Raw genomic sequence first — 12,403 nt, 5'->3', positions numbered from 1 at the left:
AAGCTACGTAATATGCTATCAGTTTCTGATGCAGAAAAGTTAGTTCATGCATTCATGACCTCGAGACTGGATTACTGTAATGCTTTATTAGCTGGTTGTCCTGCATCCTCAATAAACAAGCTACAGTTAGTCCAAAATGCCGCCGCTAGAGTTCTTACGAGATCAAGAAAATATGATCATATAACACCGATTTTATCATCACTGCATTGGTTACCTATAAAGTTCCGTATTAATTACAAGGTATTGCTACTGACTTATAAAGCCCTAAACGGCTTAGCTCCAGTCTATTTAACGGATCTTCTATCGCCCTATAATCCATCGCGCTCTTTGAGATCACTAAATTCAAGGCTTTTGGTCATACCTAGGATATCCAGAACCACCAAAGGAGGGAGAGCATTTTCACATTTGGCTCCAAAACTCTGGAATAGTCTTCCTGATACTGTTCGTTGCTCAGACTCGCTCTCCCAGTTTAAAACTAGATTAAAGTCGCATCTCTTCAGCCAGGCATTCATATAATCCTACAGTTCAAACTACAATCCGGCCTCTATCCAATGCCAGAGGAGAACTGGCCCCCGACTGAGCCTGGGTTCTCCCAAGGTTTTTTTTTTCTCCATTAAGGCACCTGATGGAGTTTTAGGACACCATTAGGTCACTTGATGGAGTTTTTCGGTTCCTTGCCACTGTTGCCTTTGGCTTGCTCAGTTGGGGATATTTTGGGGATATTTAATTTAATTTTATCAATCAATAAATTCCTCTTGAAACAAACTTTGTTGTATTATTTTAATTTAATACTGTGAAGCTGCTTTGATGCAATCTGTATTGTGAAAAGCGCTATACAAATAAACTTGACTTGACTTGACTTGACTTTATAGGTAACCAATGCAGTGATGATAAAATCGGTGTTATATGATCATATTTTCTTGATCTCGTAAGAACTCTAGCGGCGGCATTTTGGACTAACTGTAGCTTGTTTATTGAGGATGCAGGACAACCAGCTAATAAAGCATTACAGTAATCCAGTCTCGAGGTCATGAATGCATGAACTAACTTTTCTGCATCAGAAACTGATAGCATATTACGTAGCTTAGCAATGTTTCTAAGGTGGAAAAAGGCTGTTTTTGTAACATATGAAATATGATTTTCAAAAGACAGGTTGCAATCGAGTATAACACCCAGGTCTTTTACTGTAGAGGATAAAGTAACAGGACATCCTATGATGTTAAAGTTGTATTGTGCGAGGTTTTGTGGGCGGTTTTTTGAACCGATAAGTATTACCTCTGTCTTGTCTGGATTTAATAAAAGAAAATTACGCGTCATCCAATCTTTTATATCTTTAACACACTCCGTCAATTTGGAAAATTTAGCGTTTTCATCCGGCCGTGATGAAATATATATTTGAGTGTCATCAGCATAACAATGGAAACTAATTCCATGTTTCCTTATAATATTTCCAAGTGGCATCATATATATTGAAAATAACAGAGGGCCTAATACAGATCCCTGCGGCACTCCATAGTTTACTGGAGTTATGATCGATTTTTCTCCATTTAAATAGACAAAATGGTAGTGGTCAGATAGGTATGATTTGAACCAGCTTAATGCTTGTCCTTGAACACCAGTATAATTTTGTAGTCGATCTAAGAGTAATGTATGATCTATAGTATCAAACGCAGCACTAAGATCAAGTAAAACTAGTATTGAGATACAGCCTTGGTCAGAAGCTAAAAGTAAATCATTTGTGATTTTAACGAGCGCAGTTTCAGTGCTATGATGCGGTCTGAATCCAGACTGAAACTTTTCATAGATATCATTTTGTTGCAAGAAAGAGCCCAGTTGAGCGGACACCACTTTTTCTAATATTTTAGACATAAATGGAAGATTTGAAATGGGTCTATAATTTGCTAGATTATTATGATCTAATTGTGGTTTCTTAATGAGAGGTTTTATAACTGCCAGTTTAAATGTTCTTGGAACATGACCTAAAGATAAAAGATGAGTTAATAATATTGAGGAGAGGCTCTTCCACTACAGGTAACACTTCTTTCAGTAGTTTAGTTGGTATAGGATCTAATAAACATGTTGTTGTTTTAGATGAAGTGATAAGTTTATTTAACTCTTTTTGTTCTATAGTTGTAAAGCACTGTAATTGTTCTTGCGGGGTGATAATTGAAGCTGAATTATAAGGCGCAATTGAAGATTGAACGTTTACAATTGTGGTTCTGATGCTTTCTATTTTCTCAGTAAAGAAGTTCATAAAATCATTACTACTGAACTGTAACGGGATATTTTGTTCGGGTGACGTCTGTTTATTTATTAGTCTAGCCACGGTGTTAAATAAAAACCTTGGATTGTTTTGGTTGTTTTCTATTAGTTTGCGGAGGTGCTCAGCCCTGGCCGCTTTTAGGGCCTTTTTATAACGTGACATACTGTCTTTCCACGCGATTCTAAAGACCTCTAAATTAGTTTGTTTCCATTTACGCTCTAAAATACGGGTTTCTCTCTTTAAAACATGCGTAGTATTGTTATACCATGGTGCTTTAATTTTCTCTCTGACCTTTTTTAATTTAATAGGTGCAACCACATCCAATGTTCTAGAGAGAATGGTGCTCATAGTGCTAGTTAGTTCTTCTAGTTCATCTGTTTGTTTGGGTTCAGGCAGCAGCTGAGACAGATTAGATAAGCAATTTGAGAAATTATCTATGGTGGATGGGAGGATTGTTCTGCCTGGTTGATAACGCGACGCCGCATGACATATTACAGCAGTACGTAATATGCAAGTTACCATGTAATGATCAGTGACATCATCACTTTGTGGAATGATATCTATATCGGTTGGATCGGTTCCATGTGATATAATTAAATCGAGTGTATGATTAAGACGATGTGTTGGTCCGGTGACGTTTTGCTTGACCCCAAATGAATTTAATAAATCTGTAAACGCAGCTCCTAATGCATCATTTGGATTATCTACGTGTATGTTAAAATCTCCAACAATTAATGCTTTATCGACATTGACTAATAGGTCTGAGAGAAAATCTGCAAACTCTTTTAGGAAATCAGCGTAAGGCCCTGGCGGTCTATATACGGTAGCCAAGGCTAGAGATAATAGGGATGTTTTTCTAACATCTAAGAGCGTAACATTTAGTACAAGTACTTCAAATGAAATAAACTTATAACCCGTTTTCTGAGTAACATTTAGAATATCTCTATAAATGGTTGCAACACCTCCGCCACGACCAATCAGACGGGGCTCATGCTTATAACAGTATCCAGGAGGAGTAGACTCATTAATACCGAAATAATCATTTGGTTTAAGCCAGGTTTCAGTAAGGCAAAGTACATCGAAGCTATTATCTGTGACTATTTCATTTACAATAACTGCCTTAGGTGTGAGTGATCTAATGTTTAGAAGACCTAGCTTTAGAAATAGTTTTTGTTTACTAATAGCAACATTTTCTGTTTTAATAACAATTAGATTTTTCCTAGATCCTGCAGTAGATTTATTATTTGATCTCACTAAACGAGGAATAGACACGGTTTCTATGCAATGTTCTACACTAGTATTTATATCAGTTAAACTGGTGCAGCAGAGACTATGATTTGGACTTTTGGTTACTAGTCAAAGGGTATTTAACATTTTGGAGATGTTATCCGACAGAAGATCCGCTCCGAATCTGCTTGGGTGTAAGCCATCAGCACGGAAAAGCCTAGGACGCTCCTGTAATGGGAGATTTTTGATTTTCATTACTTACTTTGATTTTCATTAACATACACTAGATTGACTACTATGTGTGTTGCTGACTATGTGATATAATGATTGATGTGAAACGCCTGCGAAGCAGGAGAAGAGGGGGAGAGCTTTGAAGGCTGAAGCCCTGACCCCTAAGGTCAAAGGGCTGTCCAATTTAGGACTTGCAGACTGTAAGTTAAGCTAAACTAAAGTTCAGTGTATAATAGGATCACTGGTGGAGTGTCTTATCCATCTCTGGAGTTTAAAGAACCTTGGAAGATAACAATAACAGAGTATAAAGACTGGCCTGCCCCTCCCTCCTGGTCGCACTTGTTCCACAGACTGTACTGACTACCTCTGTGTGGCAATTGGGCCTCTTGCAAGATAATAAATTACTTTTTAATGATCATTTGATTCCAGACTGTCTCTTACGCCAAAGATGATTGTTTAGTGAATTAAACTGCCATAACAGTTGGTGTCAGAAGTGGGATTCCATGGCGGTTTCTTCTGGCCCTGAGTAAAGCGGATTGACGACTGATCATCCTGAAGCACCAGGCTTTAGTCTTACCTCGCAGAATTGAGAGAGAAGAGCCAACTGCTATCAGGGCCAGGAGGAACTCCACTGGAATCAGAAAGAATCCAGGTGGCAACAGAAAATCTTGGGTAAGAGATAGCAAATTTATTTTTTCATTTGGGGATTTGGAAAAGAAAATTTTGTGGATGAACCATAATGGCTGTGTTTAAGAACTGAAGCTAGAGCTGTGGTACGAGGAAAGGGAGGCTTTTAAAAAGGGCGAGGAAATTGAGACCTAGGCAGGTCGAGCGATTGTCCAGACCGAAGCCGAGTACTCGTTATTGTGAGATTAATAGGAGCTGAAATAATTGATCACTGGAACACTTCCAGGGAGGCAATTGAGAGTATGCAGAAAAATTAATTCCAACCTTTCCTGATTTACGGTGAAAAGTCAGATTGAGCGCGCTGAAGTAAAATCCACAGGCAATAGTGAAAGAAGGAGAATAACAGCCATTATGGGGACATCTAATAGTAAATACTGCACACCGGTATACCGTGCAATGAAGAAAAATTATGGGTCAAAGGGCATAAAAGACATAGGGAAATTAATAAGGGCATGATTTTCCAAAAGAAGGAACACTGAGTACCACAAGGTTAAAGGTGGTAAAAGAGTCAATTGAGCGACACGATAACAAACCACAGGGTTGTTGTGCGTGTGCCAAACATGTGTGTAAGAACTGTGAGACAACAGTGGAATGTAAGGATGCAGAAGGAACTAGCATGTAGGGAAAGATGAGAAGAAATATAGTCAAATGTATGTTATGAAAATAAAATTTCTGATAGAATTTATGGAACTATTTATGAACGCCTGTTAAGTCAAATTAAGTGACATAAAGATGAGGAGTGAACAAAAGTTTTATTAAGCAGAATGGGGAACAATTATATTTTACTGAGAAAATAATGATGTTTTTAAGAGTCCTGAAAAAAAACAGTGAGACAGGAGAGAGCAAACGCTGTAAGCAGCTGTGCTCTGAAGCTTTGACTTCAAAGAAATGTGAAGTTAAAAAAGAAAATGTTTAGTGAAAACCCCTTAGAATATGTTGAATGATTTTCTGTGCAGTTTATGAAAATGAATGTGCTGCCAATGATAATGATGAAGATTATGATTTGGCTATTGTGATTGAATCCGCCACTGGTGGACTGTAAAAGAATACAGAGAACTGCTTATCAGTGGCTCTGTTTACATTCCTGATCGGGACACACTGCTTCAAGGGTGTGCAGTAAGTTGGAGCCGTTTGAAAGCTCAATGTTTCAAACTATAGGGAAATGAGAAGTGGTCAGCAGGGCCATTTAGTCCGTAATTGTAAATGGACACTCAGAAAAGAAAGTGATAATGTGAAAGTGAAATGTATTAATGTGTGTTTGAAAGTAGTCTGAGAAAGAACTAAGAATGTGAACGCAGTGTTAAAGAAAGTTAAAGGAAAGTTGATAGATGGAAGTCGTAAGAAGATTGAAGGTTAAAAGAAGGTTGAAAGATTTAAGTCGGGAATCCTTTTGAAGGAAAGAGCTAGTGATTTGAGGAATACAGGTTGATGTAAAATTAAAGATAATGACAAAATATGAGTTGCTAAATGTAAAATGTGTAGAAATGCATCTGATTAAACAAACAGATTGTTTGAACGTGAACGTGGAGGAATAGTGTTGACCATGAAAGAACTAGGAGCTGATGTTTTGCTTTAAGAAGATAAGCTTGTGATTGGCTGAAACAGTTTGCTTATCTGAATCTGGTGTGTGCTGTGGCTGAAATGGCCAGTGCGACAGAGACACAATCTGAGTGGAAATTTGTAATGTCTAAATTCCCTGATGTGGGCAAAAGACAAATATAAGAATTATGTTTATTTGAAAACGCATGTCATTTCTGGCAAAGATGCCTTATGCTGGGCTAGAGTTAAAAGATGGTAGATTAAGTTTGATTTTAGAAGTTTGCAGTGTACCAGTCCTAAATGCTTCAGGGTCTCTCTCTCTCATTCAATGTCAGCTAAAAGCTGTTATCTGAGCCTGTGTCATAAATGATAATAAGCTATTTATAGTAAGGCACAGTGTTTTAGTTGAAAACCACAGATATGGAGATGTTAAAAGAAATCATGCTACAGGCATTTCATACATTTAAAGGGAAGTTTGTTAATGTTTTAAAAGTAAAACTGAATGACTTTAAAGAAGTCTTAAACGATAGAAGGGACGTTTTTGACTAGTTTAATTCAGGACCAGTAACGTCTTTGTCTGATTTTAGCCTCCACCATGAAACAGGGCTGATGGCTCCGGCTACAGATGTAACAGTACACTGAATAGACGGATGAGATTAAAATTCACTGAGATTTTGCTGATTCGGACAGATTTAACAGATTTTTGTGATTAAATACTGTTGTTATTAACCTGTCTCCCTGTTAACAGTATTAGGCAGTCCAGAGTGCTCTGGTGACTCTTGAATGTGCCTTTCCTAAGCTCCAGAAAACAACTGAGTCTGTTGGGGAAAAACTGATTTTGTGATGGGAAAGAGCGGTTACCAGTGTGCACGAAGTGACTACTCAAGGACGGGTAAGAACCTTTGGCCAGAGGTCAACCTAAGGCAGGGGGTCACGCCGACACTGGGCATCTCCGAATGGAGGTGTTTTATGTGAGATGGGTATTAGAGTTGAGCAGGTGACTGTGAGTGGCCAGCAGCATCAGCAGATCACTGAGAGGACGGATGGGCTGTGAGGAGTTACGGCACGCCTGACCCAGAAAATGTGAGTTCCTCTATATACCACTCACCAGAAAAACTGCATTTATTGTATGGCTTGTTTTTCATTATGACAAGTGTCTGCAACTATGCCAGGGGACAACACCCTGAAGAGAAGAAAATTATAGATTAAGAGCTAATGGGAATGGGCTTTCAAGAGCCAGCTGAGACTGTGAGGTGATTGTCATTATTTGTTGTGGAGACAGTAACAAAACTTAATTTATGTCAGGAACATGATGCTGGTTGCCTTATGGGCAAGGGAAAAAACTATAGAAGTGTTGATATTGAAATAATATGTCTGTAAGATAGTTTTAACTCCTGAAGGTCATTAGACATGTTGGTGGCTAAAGATGAAGACAGCTTGTGATGAGTTAAGAGAAATTTCTGGATAACAAAGGTTAGGTGAATTGAGTATTTAAACTAAAGATAACCTTAGAAATGCTCATAGCATAATGTATTTTAGATTGTTGTAATGGTACTAATTTGAGTTAAACATTTGTATTTAAAAATTTGTGAATTATTAAGGGTTCTAGACTATGATTTATTTAGTTACAGTCTTAGGGGGCTGTTGAAAAGATGATTTGTTTATAGTGAGAGAGACTGCTGAGTGGAGGAAGGGTACTCTGTCTGTCTTTCTGTTATCGGCCTGATAAAGCAAGCTGAAGCAAAATAATGATAATGAACAAAAACAACCCAGCTGACTTTTCTAAGAGAAAATGAAAATAATGAACAGACGTGCTTTGAAACTGGTTAAGAGACAGTGTAAAATTAGATCAAAGCTACAGGAAAATGAGAAGTTTAAAATCTTATTAAAAAATTTAAATATGTTTAGAGTAAACACCAAAAGATATGAATATGAGAATATGAGCGGTTCATGTTTGGTATGTGTTTGTTTAGGGGAGCTATTCCGTTAAGGCAAATGACAAATTTTAAAGAAGCCAAAAATCTGATGAAAAGACAATACAGAACACGGGGCAATCTTTAAGGTGATTAGTCATCAAGCTCTGTCTGGCAGTAATTATTTTTGACATTTATGGTGTTGATTTGAATTACTTTCTGGATCAGTTTAAGTATTTATGTAAATCTGAACTGTGAAGTTGCAGATCGTCATCCATTATGAGTTGAGAAAATGGTATAGATTTGATGGCAACGACAAAGGTGACACATTGGCGAAGGCAATATCAACTTATCCAGAGAGCCCTTCACATTTATGAATATTGTGAACTGAACAAAGAAGGAGAATGTTGTTTGACTGATACTGACCAAGTCTGTACACCACGACCTGACCTGATAGAAACAATTGATGACTTTGACATTGGAAAATGTTTGTTGATGACTGACTTAAGAGACCAAACAACAGGCCTGAAAGGCAGGATATGCGGTGAAACTGAGGGCCGCTGTCCTTCAAATACTTCGATAAGAAGATGAGATTGTGGCTTGGAGTGAAGAATGTAATGGTGGATCATGCATCAAAAGGGGGATGGTAACAATTGCCATACCAAGGGGTTCACATTTGCTGAATGCAATCGCACAGGTGGGACAATAAATGTTGGGAGGACACTGGGTTTAACTGGGGTCATTCTTCTCCCTAACAAAAGTGTTGTATGTGTGTGCTAATAACAGGGACTGTTTCAACAGGGAACGCCAGGGCAGATGCGGCAGCGAAGGCCGCGGCAGCACCGCAGACAAAAGAAACTACGTACTTTACTATCTGACAGTAACCTCGACATTTGTTTTTCTTTACAGAGCATGCAGACTTTTGATACAGGGCAGAATGTCAGGATGGATTGTGTCGAACAGAACTGATTCTGTTCCAAATGTAGAAATATTGTTTTGTTGACATGAGCAAAATGGGTTGAGTGTTTTTCAGGTAAAACAAGGACCCTGAGTGCTATTCAGTGAGCAAAATTATCTGGTGACAATATGTTTCAGGCGGTTGATTCTACAGGTCAAACCAAAAGGGACGACCGGCTAGACAAGCGGTCAATAATAAAATAGCTAGGGTCTGCATTCACAGGTGACAGCAGGCAGGAAATGGTTCATTCCAGTGGAGGTGCGGTCAGGATCTGAGGGAAAATCTTATAATGATCAGAAAGTGGTTGGAGAGGGTGACACCTGGGTCCACGCCTCTCACCTTAGACTACACCAACCAACCTCAGCAACCCCACGCGCCGACGCGGAGGGCAGTGAGGGATCAAGGACGTGCTAGTAACGTGCCTCCCTTGCCAGCGAGGGAAAGCCCATTGCAACGGCACGCAAAGTGTCATATTGGTGAAGACGGAATGTCCATGGGGCTAACGAGGTGATCAACACACCTGGAGGAGGATGTGGACCAACTAATGGTTTAAGTTTAGCAGAATAATTTGTTTTGTGACGATTTTGATGATTTTATTTGATTAAATCAAACTAGGGCTTAGTATTGATATGGATCTAATGATTTGATTGGTGCAAATGTTTTCAGGGAAAGTAGAAAATCTATTCAATGATGACTCTTAGGGTTAGATTTTATTAAATAGGGTATTAAATAGAGCTTACTAAGTAAAACCATTGCCCGATGGAATTAAAAGTTAACAAAAAATGGTTAGGAAATATGTGGATGGGCGTGGATTAATGGAAAAGGCTGAATGTATAGGTTATGATTGTATGTGTTATTCTGATAATTTTGTTATTCATGGGTGAATATGAGTGCGGGAATGAATGTTCAATTGGCGAAAATGACAGTCCATTCTGATGATGAAACTGGTGAACAAAATGTGACTTTGATACTGATAGCGGAAGCTATAGTAACGTGGTAAATGAATGTTTTCTTTATGTTTTCTGTTTATGTTTTTATTTTGCTTATTTCATTTTTGTTGAATTTTTCTGATGTTTTTATTTTTTAGAACGATGATGATATGTAAAGAGGGTTAAAAGCAGTAGCCATCCGTGTTACGAGATGGCATACAAGGACAGGGTTTGAATATGAGGAGTTTTCCTATCTACTTTATCTGTGTTTTTATAGCATGTTTTGTTTTCCTACTAAATATTAATCCAACTTTTTCTTGTTTATACTGTAATGACTGAGGGTCCGACCTATAGTGTTGGGGATGCAATGACAGAGCTCGTTCGTCTAGCCCGGTTCCAGAATAAACCTTTATCTGCTTGCTGTAAAATTAAGGGTCTATCCCTGAAAAAATAGCCTGAGCTTATTTAATTTTAATCTTTTTTCAAACTAGTTTTAATTCTAATGTTTTGCCTAATAGTTTTAATTTTAATCTTTTTGTCTGCTAAGTTTAAGAGTATGATCAGTTATATGAAATTGAGAAATGAGAAGTATAAGTGTGATGTAAGACTTGAACTTGGTACGTTTCATTATGATTATTAGTACTGTGTGAGTGTTTTTGATGAAACAATTATCAATGAATGATAAAAAGGGAGGAGTGTAATGGGAGATTTTTGATTTTCATTACTTACTTTGATTTTCATTAACATACACTAGATTGACTACTATGTGTGTTGCTGACTATGTGATATAATGATTGATGTGAAACGCCTGCGAAGCAGGAGAAGAGGGGGAGAGCTTTGAAGGCTGAAGCCCTGACCCCTAAGGTCAAAGGGCTGTCCAATTTAGGACTTGCAGACTGTAAGTTAAGCTAAACTAAAGTTCAGTGTATAATAGGATCACTGGTGGAGTGTCTTATCCATCTCTGGAGTTTAAAGAACCTTGGAAGATAACAATAACAGAGTATAAAGACTGGCCTGCCCCTCCCTCCTGGTCGCACTTGTTCCACAGACTGTACTGACTACCTCTGTGTGGCAATTGGGCCTCTTGCAAGATAATAAATTACTTTTTAATGATCATTTGATTCCAGACTGTCTCTTACGCCAAAGATGATTGTTTAGTGAATTAAACTGCCATAACACTCCCAAAACAGATTCCAACTATTTACAAAGAGCAGTTTCTGCTCATTGCACCACGACATTAACCATTCATTTAGCGCAAATAATCTGCTGAACTTTTCATGCCCTAATCGGTACGTGGGAAGCGGTCCTGACACAATGATCGTTGTTTCAGGCGATGTGCTGCGTACCGTATCGATTAGATTCCTGAAGTCTTTCTTCAGAATCTCCGTCTGGCGCAGCCTGATGTCGTTCACTCCCGTGTGCAGGACCACAGTTCCGACGCGCTCGTCACCGTTCATGATCTCGGGAACGCGAGCAGCGATTTCAGAAACACGAGCACCAGGAAAGCAGTGACTGTGCACCTTACTTTTACCTAACGTAGCGTGTACGTGCCGAACGATGGAATCGCCGATGATCACAGCATCGCGTTCTGTTTCGCGTAGAGGGGAGAAGCGGTTTTGTGTGGATAACTCGAAAACCGGGAGGGTCGGAGAAAGTCTTGATCTAAACCTGACTCGCGTCTTCCGCTGCGGAACCACCCAGGCTTCGTGGTGGCGTGTTGGAGCCGGAGTGAACGAGACCATGGCTGATTGCGACCGATGCTGAGGAACGCACGGAGTAGACGCGGTCGGAGTCAGCGGGTTAGTAACGTTAAACACTGATTTGTGTGCATCGGCGCGTGATGTTTCAAGAGCCAAACACCGGTCTCTCAGCTCGGCCTGTCTCAATAAAAGGTCGTGGATCTGTTTCTCAACAGATTCCAGCTCAGACTGCAGTGCGTGCAGCTCAAATGTGTCCTCACCTGCACCAAAAGGTAGACTACTTACATCTGATATATTCGCCATTTTAACAGATGAACAGTGAGTTAGCAACGAAGCTACCAGTGATGCTATCAATATTAATACTAATTTATGTCTTGGATATAATCCGTTTTTTTTTTTTGTGATAGGGGTGTAGAGTAGACGCACGATAGGCGATAAAAAATGTTTGTTTGTAAGTGAGTGTGGAGAAGACGCGTTCAGCCGTGATCCACGGACGTACCTTTAAGAGTATGCAGCGTTGGATCACTAATAGGCTTGAGACGCGTCTGCTCAACAGTCCGCGTTGTAACTATGAGGTTTGAGCAGTAGTGCTTCTCAGTGAGGAAAAGTAGAAAATGTTCGTTGTAAGCGAGTTTAAAGAGAAAAATCAAGAATTATAAATCAAATCGATAGAGCTCCAAAAACAACAACGCATTCAGACGCGACGCATGATAATAACAGGACAAGACATTACTCACCGTGTTTGTTGAGTGTTTCTTACTCACCTGAGCTTTTATGAACTCAAAGGCGCGAGCGCGCGAGAGAAAATAAATAAATAAAAATAGCTGAGCGCACGGGTGGCGCGTTAACTGGCTAGCGAATTACTAGCGTGTTGTGCTAGTAGTAACGGAAGCTAGCGATGTCAGGTTAATCTGAGATGTTGGGTAAGCTGTATTTAGTAGTAGTATAAACAACTA

The 12,403-nt window shown here is 39.1% G+C and overlaps 1 protein-coding gene across 1 annotated transcript in view; it reads left to right on the top strand.

Annotated features, from left to right (window-relative positions):
• The window catches only part of LOC309494350 (interferon-induced protein 44-like), a 132,692-nt gene that overhangs the window by 78,711 nt on the left and 41,578 nt on the right, over positions 1-12,403 (top strand). The window lies entirely within an intron of this gene.

Source organism: Leuciscus leuciscus (assembly GCF_965113295.1).
Source record: "Leuciscus leuciscus genome assembly, chromosome: 3".
Classification (NCBI taxonomy): Eukaryota; Metazoa; Chordata; class Actinopteri; order Cypriniformes; family Leuciscidae; genus Leuciscus; species Leuciscus leuciscus.
The sequence above is the reverse complement of the archived record's forward strand: the minus strand, read 5'-3'. Positions and strand labels throughout refer to the sequence as shown.